The sequence below is a fragment of the Mastomys coucha genome, unplaced genomic scaffold (genome assembly GCF_008632895.1).
Source record: "Mastomys coucha isolate ucsf_1 unplaced genomic scaffold, UCSF_Mcou_1 pScaffold6, whole genome shotgun sequence".
Taxonomy (NCBI): domain Eukaryota; kingdom Metazoa; phylum Chordata; class Mammalia; order Rodentia; family Muridae; genus Mastomys; species Mastomys coucha.
The window spans coordinates 71,982,764-71,998,158 of NW_022196912.1; the positions used below are offsets into that span (position 1 = coordinate 71,982,764).

The 15,395-nt window shown below is 36.8% G+C and overlaps 1 protein-coding gene and 1 non-coding gene across 3 annotated transcripts in view; both read left to right on the forward strand.

Annotated features, from left to right (window-relative positions):
* The window catches only part of Mipol1 (mirror-image polydactyly 1), a 293,032-nt gene that overhangs the window by 27,388 nt on the left and 250,249 nt on the right, over positions 1 to 15,395 (forward strand). The gene's annotated exons all lie outside the window — the stretch shown is intronic.
* On the forward strand, positions 3,134 to 3,297 carry LOC116081373. The gene has a single exon (XR_004114861.1). It is a non-coding gene; the product is annotated as a U1 spliceosomal RNA (small nuclear RNA).

The window sequence follows — 15,395 nt, forward strand, 5'->3', positions numbered from 1 at the left end:
AAAAGAGTTTTTTTTTTTTTAAATAAACTTATCCCATTTCAGATGACAGTGCTTCCCTTAAGGGCCATAAACTATCTAACAAAACCCAAAATACCATGTATGAGAAACTCTCTTTTGAGTTTAAGAGCAATATAGACTGTTGCTACTGCTTCTGATTGCTTCCAACTTGTTGAAGGTAAGTCCCTATTGTTGAAGATGCCGTGTATTTCAGATGTAAGATACACGTATGCTGCGAGAGGTTTTTTGGTCTTTGTTTTTTGCCTTCATACTCCAGTAAGTTTCTTAGGAAAGCAAAGTGATCTTCTTCAGGCAGCAACACAGCAACACCAACTCTCTGCTGGTATACTTGGTTCTACAGAGTCTAAAAATTATCTTTATTAAGAAAATTAAAACATAACTAATAAAACATGACTCAAATGGGAGTCTAACTTACTGTCATTTAAGTGAACTCTTAAAGGACCATCTTTCATATTTCTATTGTGCGGTAACTACTGGAGAAGACTACTTAGAAACAGGTTTAAACCTATAGAAAGTTTTTATTAGCTTGCCTGTTGTCGACTACATTGGGTGTTATGCATCCCAGTGTAGCCCTAAGCTTTTATTAGGGTCAGCTTTTAAGCACAAAATCCATATCCTGGGTTGACATGCTTCAGTTAACAGGAACAGTTAGCTAGAAGCAGAACTACAGTATCCTAGGCAAGGTTAGTACATTTAGAGATATTCTCAGAACTATGGAATTTGACGGGTTAGGTCTTAGTGCTGTCTATGTGTTGGGTTTTATGGCCTGAATGGTATTTCCATCATACAGTCTGTTATGCTAAGGTCTGGGAAGGGTGAGTGTGGTCATTACACTTTCCTCCAAATCACCCAGATTGATTCACCAAGTACTTTTCATAAGTCAGCCTTGGTTTAATCTTCATAATTACACAAATGAGTTAGTTGCCTTTTATTTTGAGTACTTTTGGAGAAAGCAATAGCATTCTTCCTTATGGCCTGTTTATTCTCATTATTGTTTGCTGGGGCTTTTTTTGTTTGCTTGTTTCTGTTATTATTCAGTTGGTAATTTCTTTTTCTCATGTATTCCTTGAGTTGCCTGCATAGCATATATATGTGGTGGGCACTTCATCATATCTCTGATTTTTCTTTTCTTTGTTTGGTGGTGGTGGGGTCGGTTACAAGGTATGTTTTCATCAACCATACAAGTGGTTTTCTATAATATCACAGGGTAAAGGAGCTTAATTTAGCAATCCAATTAGTAAGAGGTCTCCCTTCAGAGACCCATGTATTGGCATCAGAGTGCCTGTGTCCACAGTGCAGCTTGCGGTTCATTCTATCTTGTAGATAGTTCTTCGATATCATGAAGGGGTCTTGGAAGTGCCTGGGTCAGGTGAGGTGGGGTGGACGAAATCCTGTAGTCTAGACTTAGGATATTTTACTGCACTTTTCCTGCTCAGGAGTCTCTCTGCTTTGCAGAATGTGCCTCTCCTGCATCTCTGTTTTTGTCAGCTTGGGATTTTGAAAGCTGGTGATTTCCCCCATGTCAAACTTGCCTGCCATTTTCATACAAGTGGTGGAATCTCTTTCCCAGCCCAAGATCCAAATGCTCTCCCACTCATGTTGTTAAGACAAGAGACAGGCAACTCTGTTTTTTGTTTGTTTGTTTGTTTGTTTGTTTTTTAATTCCCAGGAAAGCTTTACATGATTTGGTACAGAGATAATTGTAATACTGGCAGTTGGTGCAGTGGTGTAAGGCAACCTAGACTACATCCAGAATACATTAGTCTCAAAATACTAAAACAGCAAAACGATTATAGGAATACACTTGTTGATGGAGTAACTCTCACAAATAGTGTTTTTTAGCTACATGGGATGGAGTTATAAACATTTCTATTATGGGTCTGGGGTCTGTTTGGGATTCACCAGTATGACTATTAATTAAGTTTTAAACAAAGAAGACAGTTTTATTAGAAGACTGGCACAAGGTCTACCCCAGGGACTTGAGATTCCCAAATGTATCTCCTAGCCACACTTGCTGTGGGATTATAAAGGCAGAGAAGATAAAGTTACACTCTGTTACCTGTAACAAGAAAGCTAGCTACATTCTGTTTTGTAAATCTTAGCTATCTCCAGCAAAAGAAGCTTCTGTTTACAGAAGCAGAAACAGCAGCTAACCTTATTATCTCACATAAAGAAAGACAGTTCTGTTAAACTGTCAAGGCCGGCAATTACAGAAACAGCCCTTAACATTTGGAAGTCCAGTTTTGCTTTATAGTTCTCTCAAGCACAATAATGTTAAATTTTTAAACATAAAGTTAGTTATTGGGCTGGAGAGATGGTTCAGCAGTTAAAAGCACTGACTGCTTTTCCAGAGGTCCCGAGTTCAATTTCCAGCAACCACATGGTGTCTCACAACCATCTGTAAAGAGATCTGATGCCTTCTTCTGGTGTGTCTGGAAACAGCTAAAGTGCACTCATATATATAACATAAATCTTTTAAAAAAAAATAAAATCTTTATTAAAGTTAGTTATCAACAACATGTTAGCCAGCATATTTCAGAGTTAGAGTAAATGTATCAAGTTGCCATGATATACCATGCTATACCATCTCCCTCTGCTGGTAGTGTTAGCAGGCCCTACTATATGGCATGGCCCCGCAAAAGGAAACAAAGGTTTATGAGGTTGGAAAGTGACAGTTGTGCCACTCCTTTGTGTTCTACAAATCTTTCTAGGAAAATCCTTTTAATTCCTCCTATATCTAAACTTTGGACAAATTAAGTTAGTCTTGAATGTTATTTTCTTCCATTATTTTGAATAAGAAGTGTTTTAATTGTTCATGCCAATTTTTAGCAAGACCATGACAGATGTAAACAAAGACTGTATTGTTTCATAATATTTTATTTCTTTGCCCCTTTATATGTACACAGTCATAGGAAATATGTACAGGTAGATGAAATTAATAAGAGATTCTGTGTTCTAAACCTTTTTTCTTTGTGATTGGAATGCTGTGACTGTATATATCTGTGGTGTACAGTGTAATTAATATTCCAGTAGAAGTGTGATGAGAGGATCAGACGAATTGGTGTCTGCATCACATCAGATATTTGTGTTGTTGGAACATTGAAACCCTCTTTATATACTTACCTGGCAGGGGAGATACCATGATCACGAAGGCGGTTTTCCCAGGGCGAGGCTTATCCATTGCACTCCAGATGTGCTGACCCCTGCGATTTCCCCAAATGCGGGAAACTCGACTGCATAATTTGTGGTAGTGGGGGACTGCGTTCGCGCTCTCCCCTAAAAAATAAAATAAAAAAAAAGAAACTGTCTTTATTATTTTTGAAATATTCATTTAATTATTATCAGCCCTAGTTATTCCACTCTGCAGTAGAACACTGACGTTACTCTTCCTATCCAGATGTACTAATTTACTGCACTTCTTAGGAATTTTCTTTTTCTGTTCCTCATGTTTTGCTAGTTTCTGGTAAATGCTTTATTTTCTAATTCTTAAAGAACTTTAGCTTCCACAGATAAGTAGGAGCATGCACTTTTGTCTTTTTGTGACTGACTTAATTTCACTTAATTTAATTCCACCAATGATGGTCAAAATGACCAAATTTTATTCTATGTTATGGATGAATAATTTTATATACAAGGTACATAGTGTATTTCTTTACTTGTAGATATCTACATTATAGCTACAAAGCTTGCCAGGTGTTTATCACAGTTTCTTTATATATTCATCCAGTGGGAATCACCTAGTTTGTTTCCCTGTTGATGTTAAGAATTGGGCTGTATAATACATGTGGGAGTGTAGATATTTCACAAGTCTGATTTGTTTTCTTTAGCTATATGAGAAAGTAGAGTTCCTGTGACATATGGTGATTCTGTTTTTCATTTTCTCAGATACTCCACTTTGTTTTCCATAGTGGTTATACTAACTTGTGTTTTTCGAACAGCGTATAAAATTCTCCTCTAAATTTTCAATAGCATCTGTAATTTTTGTCTTCTGATAGTAACCTTTTCTGATTGAGATGATACAATGGCTTTCTTTTGCATTTCTTTGATGATAAGTGATGGCTTGATGTACACATCAGACAGAAGATGCTATGTTTTTGAGACCATCTGCATTTTGCTTTTCTTTCTTAAATACTCCAGTGAAGCAGCTCCTTGTTATTGTTTTGCTTGACTCTTTGTTTTAGACGAAAACATTCTGAATGCCTCTGTCTCTATACTTGCTGAAGTTTTAAAACTAGTTCCTAAACTCTTTATCATGACTCTGTAATATTTTCTTGCTCCTTCTGCTGCCTTCACCTTTTGTTCATGAGTGATTTCTGTGCAGTAATTAGATGTGCATGTGTGCATGCATGTGTGTGTGTGTATGTGTGTGTGTTTGTGTGTATGTGTGTTAATGTGTACAGGTGTGGGAGTGTTTGAAAGCCAGAGGACAACCTTGAATGTCACCCTTAGCGATATCATTGACTCCTTTGAATCAGGCTCTTTCATTGGCCTGCAGATCACCAGGTAAGCCAGACAGGCTGGCCAGCATGTCTCAGGAGTCTTCCAGTCTCAACCTGCCCAGTCTTGGGAGTATAAGCTCCTGCTGCCATTTTTTTATGGGGTCTGGAAATTGAACTTAGGTCCTCATGTTTTCAAGGCAAGCACTTTGCCACATGAGCTCTCCAGTATGTTACTTGCTTTTTATTCCAGTAGCAACTGCAAACAGGTTTGAAAAGATGTGAAATAACTACAAGGCAAGTAGTTAAAGCTAGATAGTAAATAATTGAAGTAGTAGTTCATACAGTGTTCAATAGGTGTCACTGTTTCCCATGAAAACTTAAAATATGAACTTTGCTTCATTTTTTTGGGTATACCCTTTGTACACATTTTGGAAATTATAGGTCTGGAATGTGTAGCTTTCTAAAATACCTGTGCACTTGCTGGGTTCCATGTTTGTTGACTTGGCACAGCCTTTTCAATATTCTCTCTGGCCCTTCCACTTATAAGTTTTTGCCCTGGACCCTGTAGCTCTGTCATAACCTTGGATTGTATAGGACCAATGCTTACTGCTTTCCCCCACATGAGTTCTGAGTTGAACAAAACAGAAAGGAATGGTTTGTCATACTCATCTGAGAGAACAGGTTAGCACAGATTTGCACAGTAATTTACATCTCTGTCCAGCTTTGCTTCTTACTGTTACAGGTAAGAAGTTACTTCAGGAACAGTGTCACCACTATACAGAACATGTGAGAAGATTCAGTAGCAAATGCCATAACACTTCCTTATATTTTAGTTAACATTTTGATCATAATCCTCCTTCCTAATTCCTTTCAGAGAGTTCCTACCTCCCTATCTACCCAGCATCATTCTTTCTTGTTCTCTCTCTCTTTTTCTCTCTCTCTCTCTTTCTCTCAAGGGAAAAAACATTCCCTTCAAATACCAAACCAAACAAAAAGTATGTATGTGCACACACATGAACACATACACTATATATGTACATATATACATATGTGTATGCACATACACATATATACATACATTTAAACAGGAATAAAAACAACAACAAACACACACACACAAATCTATGAGTTTATTGTTGGCCATCTATTTAGCCCTGGAGTGTAGTTGATATACCCAGAGACATACCAATAAAGAAAAGTGGTTTTCTCTTTCCCATCTAGTGTCAATTACAAATAGGAGAGATACTCACATCCCTTTCAGTGCTGGGAGTTTTGTTGGTTTGCTTCTGTGTAAGCCTTGTATACACTGTCAGTTTCTCTGAGTGTATATGTGAATCTCTTCTTTTATGTTTGGAAGACGCTGTTTCTTTGGAGTCCTTGGAGTCATCCAGTACCCCTGGCTCTTAGAATCTTTCTGTTTCCTTTTGTTCATAGATTCCTGAGCCTTGAGAAAATGGGTTTGAAGACATCCCATTTTGGGCTAAGTGCCCCAAAACTTATTACTTTCTCCATGTTGTCCAGTTAGTGGATCTCTGTGTTAATTACTGTGCAAAAGGAAGCTTCTCTGGTGATCATTGGGTAATATTCTGATACATGGGCATAGCAATATGCCATTAGGAGTCACTTTATCATTACGTTCCTATAGTAGAATAATGTTAATAGGTTTTCTCCTAGGGACCGTGACCTATCTAGTCTGAGATTCTTGGCCACTTTAGTGGTTTCAGGTATGAGTGCCATGATACGGAACACTGTTATACCAGAATGTCTTACAGGAATGTTGTTGTTGGAAGTCTCGAGGGTTGTAGCTAGACAATGCTGTTGATTACTCATCTCTTCTAGTAGGATCCAGAGCACCTTACAACATCAGGGACACTAGTCCACAGGACTGAAACTTCTAGTGGGTACCAGCTCAATTTCTTTATGTTCAATGGCATAAGTAAGTGGTGTCTTCAGAAATAAGATCTTACCATCAGGTTGTAAAGAGTTAACCACTAGCCTTGGCAATATAGGCTTGGTTGTAGTCTGCAGTTTAGGGGAGTGGGTCTATGAGACCCATTTGGCCAGCTGTTCATATCTGTCTGTCTGTCTGTCTGTCTGTCTGTCTGTCTGTCTATCTATCTACCTGTGTGTGTGTTTTATATACATATGTATGTATAATGTATATATGTATATATATTCAAATATATATATATATATGTACACACACACACACACACACACCTATTTGGAAGCTTCTACGGTGGAGGGATTTCTTTTCAAAAGGCCCTTTAATGTTAGTTGCCCTGCTCCATATTCCTTCCTTTGCCTTGCTCTAGTATTTCCTTCTCCATTTAATCCTCCTATTCTAGTTTACTGCTTATCTCTTCATGACACTATCTTCTATTTCTCCTTCTTTCCCACCTGATCTCTTACTAGGTATCTAACCTCTGTCATCATTCTGATTGAAAGACATATTTCTAAAGCTTAAAAGCTATCATTTACATATATGAGAAAACATGCACTATTTGTCTTTTGTGGTCTGAGTTACTAACTCAGGATGAGTGTTTCAAGCTCTATCCATTCATCTGAAAAATCTCATAATTCAACTTTTCTTAACTGGTGACTAATATTCCATTCTGTAAATGTACTACATTTTCATTCATCTGCTCATTGGCTCATGAAGACCTAGGCTGTTTCCAGTTTCTAACTATTGTGAACAGAGCAGCAATGAACATGGATAAGTTCTGTAGAGTAAGATGTACAGTGTAGATATGCCCAAGGATGGTCTAGGTGAAACTCAAGGTAGATGGATTTTCATTTTTTTCGTGGAACCACCACACTGATTTCTGTAGTAGCTGTACTGGTTTTCATTCAACAGAAAAGAACATATGTCCCCCACCTTTCTTTCTTACATCCTCACTAGCATGTGCGATCATATTTGGTTTTATTGATGTTGGCCGTTCTGAGTGGGATAAAATGAAATCTCAAAATAGTTTTAACTTGCATTTCTCTGGTATCTAAAGGTGTTAAGCATTTTGTTATGGGTTTCTCAGTCATTTGTGTTTCATTTTTGAAAACTCTGTTTTGTGATATACCTCATTTTAAAGTTTGTTATTATGATTGTTACTCTTTTGATGTTCAGAATTTTAGCTCTTTAAACTGTCTAAATATTAACTTTCTATAAGATGTATAATTGGTAGTTTTTTCCTCGTTCTGTAGGCTTCCTTTTCACTCAAATGATGGTGTCTTTTGCCATGCAGGAGCTTCATGAAATCTCATTTATTAAGTGTTGCTCTTAATGCCTGCACCGTTGGTACTCTATTCAGAAAGTCCTTCCCTGCGTCAGTAACTTCTTCATCCTATGTATTATGTTAAACTCCCTGATACACGTGAGTGACTTTTGTGCAAGTTTATAGCTGTATGTAGCCATCCAGTTTGAGCAGCACCATTTGTTGAAGGTGCTATATTTTCTCCATGGTCTATTTTTGTTTTTTGTTTTTTTGTTTTTTTGTTTTGTAAAAAATCAAGTGTCTATAGATGTATAGAATTATGTCTGGGTCCTCAATTCAGTTCCATTAATCAACATGTCTTTTAATTTCTATAGTTCTGTAATACAGCTCTAACTCTGAAATGGTGATACAATCAGTAATTCTATTATTATTTAGGATTGTTATAGCTGTCCTCAATTTTTAAAAATGTGTTTCAATATGAAATTGATTCTTTTTTTTCAACTTCTTTGAACAATTTAATTGGAATTTTAATGGGAATTGTGTTGAATCTATAGATTTCTTTTTTAGGATGGCCATTTTCACGATATTAATCCTATCCATCCAAGAGTAGGCAGGAGATCGTTCCATCTTCTGTTTTTTTCTCTCGTTTCTCCCTTGATGTTGTAAAGCTTTTATTATATGACTTTCATTTGCTTGGTCATAGTTATTCCAAGATATTTTTTGAGGCTATAGTGAGTGGTAGTATTTCCATGATTTATTTCTTAGTATGCTTATTGTTTGTATATAGGAAGGCTACTGATTGTTCTTGTATGTTAATTTTACATCCTTCTACTTGCTGAAAGTGCTTATTAGCTATACTTTCCTGGTTGAGTTTTAGGGTCTTTTATGTAAAAAATTCAGGCCACCTGCAAGTAAGGGTTCTTTGACTTCTTTCCTATCTGTACTCCTTTGATCCCCTTCAGTTGTCTTATTGCCCTAGTTAAAATTTCAAGCACTGCATTGAATAGGTATCAAGAGAGTGGACAACCTTGTCATATTCCCAATTATAGTGGAAATGTTTTGAGTTTCTCTCAATTTAGGTTGATTTTGACTGTTAGCTTGTTGTAATTTGTCTTTATTATGTTGAGATATATTTCTTGTATCTTTGATTTCTCCAGGACTTTTATCATGAAAGGATATCAGATTTTATCAAAAGCTTTTTCTACATCGAATAAGATGATTTCTGCATCTAATCTTTTAAACTTTTATTCTCTTTATGTGGCGTTTTATGGTTATTGATTTATGTGTGTTGAGCATCATGCCCACATCTGTTGGATGAAGCCAACTTGATCATGATGGATAATCTTTTTGAAGTGTTCTTACATTTGGCATATAAATATTTGAGATTTTTTTTGCAATTAGTATATAATTTTCTTTTTGTTGAGTATTTTTATAGTTTTGTAACCAGGGTAATAATGACTTTGTAAAAAGAGTTAGGAAATATTTTCTCTAGTTTCTATTTTGTGGAATAATTTGCAAAGCATTGGCATTAGTTGTTCTTTAAAAGTCTGCTAGAATTTCTGTGCTGAATCTGTCTTGGGCTTTTTGTTTGTTTTGCTTTTGTTTTATTTTCTTTGTTTTCTGGTTATGAAACTTTTAATTACTGCTTCTATTTCACTAGGGAATATGTGTTAGTTTAAATTCTTTATTTCATCTTGTTTTAACTTTGGTAGTTGTATATATAAAAAATTCATCCATTTTTTTTTTACAGCTTTTCCAGTTTGGTGGACTACACATATTCAACATGTCTTTATTATTTCCAGAATTTCTTGAGTGTTTGTTGTAAGCTCTTCTTTCGTTGATTCTTTGTTTTTGTTTGTATTGTATTGGTCTAAGGCTTAGTTTGATTATTTCTTCCCACCTACTTTAATGGGGTATTATTTCTTCTTGTTTCCTTAGAGCTTTTAAATGTGCCATTAAGTTATTTGTATGAGATCTTGTGTTTTGATGTAGGTACTTAATGCTATGAACTTGCCTCTTAGAACTACCTTAATTATGTCCCATATGATTGGATATGTTATATTTTAATTTCCATCATTCAGTTTTAAAAAGTTTGTAATTTCAGTTTTATTAAATTTTGACTTATGTCTTAATATGTGGTGAATTTTGGAGAAAGTTTCATGCATGGGTAAAAAGAAACCATATTCTTTAGTGTTTAGGTAACTCTCTTTGGTTTATGATATTACTTAACTCCAGCAATTTTGTTTAATTTTATTCTGGGTGACTTGTCTATTGGCTATATTTGAGTATTAAAGTGACTTATAGTCAAAGTATTAGGGTTGGTGTGTGATTTTAGCATAATAGTGTTTCCAGTTTGAACTGGTATGCATATGTGTTTGGTGCATAAATGTTTAGAACTGTAATATCGTCTTGGTGGATCCTCTAGTTCATATGTATTGTCTTTCTTTATTTCTTTTGATTAGTGTTGGTTTGGAGCCTATTTTGTCAGATATTAAAACAACCAAGTCTGCTTTTTTTTCTTAGCTCCATTTGCTTGGAATAATTTTTTTCCTATTTTTTCTCCCTAAGGTAATGTCTATGCTTGATGGGTAGATGCATTTCTTGGGTGCAACAGAAGGATGGATCTTGTGGTTCTTTTTTTTTTTAAAGATTTATTTATTTATTATATGTGAGTACACTGTAGCTGTCTTCAGACACACCAGAAGAGGGCGTCAGATCTCATTACAGGTGGTTGTGAGCCACAATGTGGTTGCTGGGATTTGAACTCATGACCTTCCGAAGAGCAGTTGGTGCTCTTCCCCACTGAGCCATCTCACCAGCCCCGGGATCTTGTGTTTTAATCTAGTCTGTTACTTTGTATTTTTTATTGGGAATTGAGACCTTGAATATTGAGTTGTTAATGAGCAGAGGTTATTAACTCCTGTTAGGCTTTTGCTGTGGTGTTGGCTTCCCTATCCCCTCTTTTTGTGAACTGTTCTGGTTTGATTTATTCCTTTTGTCTTCTTCTTACCGTTGAACTGAAGTTTTCTTTCTTTGGTGGATAGAAACTACTTTTTTTTTTTTTTTATTTAATTGTGGAAACATTTTCATTCTCCATTAAGTATGATTGACAGTTTTGCTGGGGATAATTGTCTGGGCTGGAATCTGTTGTCTCAGAGTTTTTTGAACAGCCATTCATATCTTGTTGTCTTTTAGAGTCTCCTTTGAAAAGTCTGATATTATTCTAATGGGTCTGCCTCTATATGCATCTTTTTTTTTTTTTTCCTTTGAAGCTTTTAAATACTACCTCCTCTTTTTTTGTTTTTTGTTTGTTTGGTTTTTTTTTTGTTTTGTTTTGTTGTTCTGTACATTTGGTGTTTTGATTATTATGTGTTTTAGAAAGTTTTTTTTTCTTGTGATCTTGTTTATTTGGTGTTCTGTATACCTCTTGCACTTTGATAGGCATCTCTTTCTCTAGATTGGGGACATTTCTTCTGTCATTTTGTTAAACATAGTTTCTGTACCTGAGTTTCTTCTCCTTTCTCTAAACCTATTATCGTAGGTTTGGTGTCTCATATTTCCCAGTGTTTGATGTTTGGATACTTTTTAGATTTAGCATTTTCTTTGACTGAGCTATTCATTTCCTTGTCTTGTCTTGGATACCTACAATTCTTCCATGTCTTTTGTAATTCTTACCTTTGAGCTTTTTGTCTGACATCTTAAGTTTTTTCTTTTTTAAAGATTTATTTATTTATTTCATATATGTGAGTACACTGTCGCTGTCTTCAGACACATCAGAAGAGGGCATTGGATTCCCATTACAGATGGTTGTGAGCCACCATCTGATTGCTGGGAATTGAACTCAGGACGTCTAGAAGAGCAGTCAGTGCTCTTAACTGCTGATGCATCTCTCCAACCCTTAAATTTTTATCTTCCACTTTTATTTCAGTTTGTCTGGTTGTTTGGTTTTTTCTTTCTTTGATTGTTTTTGATTCATTTTCTTTGTCAATTCTTTCATAGCTTGAATTGTTTTCATTATTTCATTCAGCTGTTTGTGTTTTCACAGACTTCATTAAAGGATTTACTCAGACCCTCTTTAGGGTCCTTGAACATATTCATCATTGTTATTTTGAAGTCCTTGTCTTGGGTTTCAGGTAAATAGCTTTTGTAGGAGTTATTCCAATGGGGCTGGTAGATTCTCTTGAAGGCATATTGTTTTGATTGTTCATGTTAGTGCGGTTGCACTGGGTTCTGGGCAGTTGGCAGTATGATTTTTGAAGTATTTCTTAGGTATTTGGTCTTTTCTATATTGGACGGATTTTCTTTCCATTCTTTGGCTGCTATTGTCTACTCTCAGTCCTGACCAAGTGTAGCAGTTGTGTGTGTGTGTGGGGGGGGCTTGGGGGAGTCCCTGAATCCCAGCCAAGTGTTGTGGACCTTCTGGAGTCACAACCTAATGTAGGGGCTTTGATTGCCTGGCAAAGGTAAGCTCTGTGGATTGGTTGCATCACAACAGAATGGAGATGGATCACAAGGAAAGACTGAAAGGGTGGGCATATAAGGACTGGAAGGACCTTGGGGCTGTACCTGGAGGCAAAGTCCCTCTTTACCATTTTAATGATACATATTTTTCTGAATTGTTTTAGTTGCTGAAAACCTTTGGGTATTGTCCAGGGCTCCAGCAAAGTCAGTTCATTTAATAATTGTTATTATATTTATGTATTTGTGTTTGTGTGTGTGTGCGCACATACACACTTACTATTACATGGGTGTGGAATGCAGAGAAAAACTTGCATGGGAGTTGATTCTCTCCACCATGTGACTACCAAAGATTGAGTTTAGATTGTCAAGTTTGAAGGCAAATGCTTTTACTTGTTAAGCAATCTCCACAGCCCCTTTGAACTACTAGTCTGGAGTAAAAAAAGCTTATAAATTTCTAGTTCATTATTTTGCTGATGTCTCTCCTCTGCCCTCTACTTAACCATGCATTTGTGTGCTCCATATCATTGGTCCTGTCTTTGCACTGATTGAGGAACCTGGTGCTCTCATTTTATTAGTTGAAATGAACAATTTAAAGACTACAAAATAGGCATTTACTCACACCTAAGTTTTCCACTGAGGAAATAATAGTGTGTGTAATTATAAGTTAGTTATATATACATATGTCTATATATATATACATATATACATTCCTATTTATATATTCCCACTTATTTATATATTCACTTTTATCTTGATTGCCACATCCCTTCTCCCAGTCCCCCTCCAACACAGTCCCTCTCCTAATACCCTGTCCCCTTCTCTTTTGAGAAGTGGGAGGCCCCCTCCCTGGGTACCAACTCACAGTGGCATATCAAGTCACTGCAGGACTGGGGACATCCTCTCCCACTTAGGTCAGATAAGGGGAACGTGGTCCACAAGCAGGCAAAAAATTCTGGAATAACCCCTGTTCTAGTTGTTGGGGTGGGGGCTTAGTTTACTACACCTTTCTGCTGGACTGTAGGATGATCCAAATGATCCAAAACGATTTAATGCTTAGATATTCTCCAAGGGCTCAATGTCTACATTCATCTTTAATATCACCCACCATATTTTTACTGACTGTAAGCTTTACTTGGCCAGTTTTCAACATCACTATCCTCACAGTAGGCATGGTGGTTAATGATAAAAGATTGGTTCTCTGGCAGAAGGGAATAAAAAGCCCTTATTTGTAGCCTTCAGTTGTAGTTTTATGTAAATACCCTATCTATGACTGATGGCACTGCTTATCTTCAAGTTCAAAAGGCCATAGTGGTTTTCTCAATTGGGTTCAGTATTCCAGCTAGGGAAATTTTATTGTTACAACAAATGGTCTGTTGTGGTTTGTGAGTGAGTCACAGGAATCATACATATATAATAGCCTTTACTGCGGAGTCCTATGGCCTCTCTCTTTTTCTCTGTCTCTCTCCCTTTTTCTCCCTCTCTCTTTCTCTCTCTTCCCTTCTCTGCACCAGATATGTACCTCAGTAAGCAGAGTGCTAGATATATAGATGTGTGACCCACCCTATCTTTTAGGGAGCCAGAGGTTAACTATCAATGTTTTTTAAGGTTCTGAATTGGCCTCCATCTGGATAAAATTCTGCACTTTTCCCTTTAGTGCATATCTGTGTTGTAAGTTATCTCTCCCAACTGCCCATGTAAGTCTATTTTTCTTAGTGTAAGAAAATACTTGAAGGTACGTACTTTTTAAAAAAGGAAGGATTGAAGGAGCCAGAAGGGTCAAGAACACCACAAGAAAACCTACAGAATCAACTGACCTGGAAGGAAGAAAGGAAGGAAGGAAGGAAGGAAGGAAGGAAGGAAGGAAGGGAGGGAGGGAGAGAGGGAGGTAAATGAAAAGAATAACAGTTTTTGGAGGCTGGTATTTCAGATAGTACTGTACTAGTTCTGCTTAGGGTCCTCTGCTGAATTACCTCATGGTAAATAACACCACAGTGTCAAGCACACATGCAAGGATAAGTGATCTTTGTGAAATAGGAGGAGGCCAAAAAGAGTTGGGAGGGGGCAGGTTGTTCTTTCAATAATCCATGCCAGGAAATAAGCATTTTTTCCCCTAAGGTAGACCCTTAATGTCCTAAAAGTCTCCCACTGGTCCCTGCCTCTTAAAGATTCCATTGCCTTCCACCTCACTACAGTAGGGACTGAGCTTCTAACATGAGAGTCCTTGAGAGACAAAGCACACCAGCCCATATAATGGCCTTATTTGAGTGATCGACAGATCCAGGACATGGTGACATTTTATGAACTCAGAATTGCTTGGTGATGTTTGATGATAGATACAGTTTCTGACTAGGCGTAAGACAAGCTTGCTTATAATCTTAAAAAAGTAATGTATTGACATTTACATTAGACAGAGTTGGGTTCTCTGCTGCTATCTTTCTGATAGTGTGCTGTAGTCATTGGTTTCTTTCCAAAGGCTCCCATCTTCATTCACGTGTCAGCTGTAAGGATCCTTATAAAGGTTCTTGAATATGGAGGTCATGATGTCATAGCCTGCAGGTGTCTAGAGGCACTGCCTAAAGGATGATCCTTTTAAAACTCTGTCTTGATTAATAGACAGTAGTGTGTATATGTGTGTGTGTGTTTATAAATGTATCTTTATAATTGTTAACTTTTTGGTGACAGGGCCCTACTCTGTAGCCTGGAATATAGTAGAACATATTGACTTTGAACACATGTCAGTTCTGCATCAGCCTCCTGAATGAGTTACCACATCTAGTTTTTATAAACATTGCAGTGTTATAGAATTTTTAAAGATTTATTTATGTATTTGAGAACACTGTAGCTGCTGTACAGATAGTTGTGAGCCTTCATGTGGTTGTTGGGAATTGTAATTTTTTTTTTTTTTTTTGGACCTCTGCTAGCTCTGGTCAACCCCACTCTCTCCAGTCAGCCCTGCTCACTCTGTCAACTCTGCTCGCTCAGTCCCTGCTCATTCAAGCCCAAAGATTTATTTATTATTATACATAAGTACACTGTAGCTGTCTTCAAACACATCAGAAGAGGACATCAGATCTCGTTACAGGTGGTTGTGAGCCATCATGTACTTACTGGGATTTGAACTCAGGACCTTCAGAAGAGCAGTCAGTGCTCTTAACCATTGAGCCTTCTCTCCAGCCCACGGTTTGAATTTTTGAAGCAGAACTGTATAGTCCTTATCACTCTATCTATCTATCTATCTATCTATCTATCTATCTATCTATCTATCTAT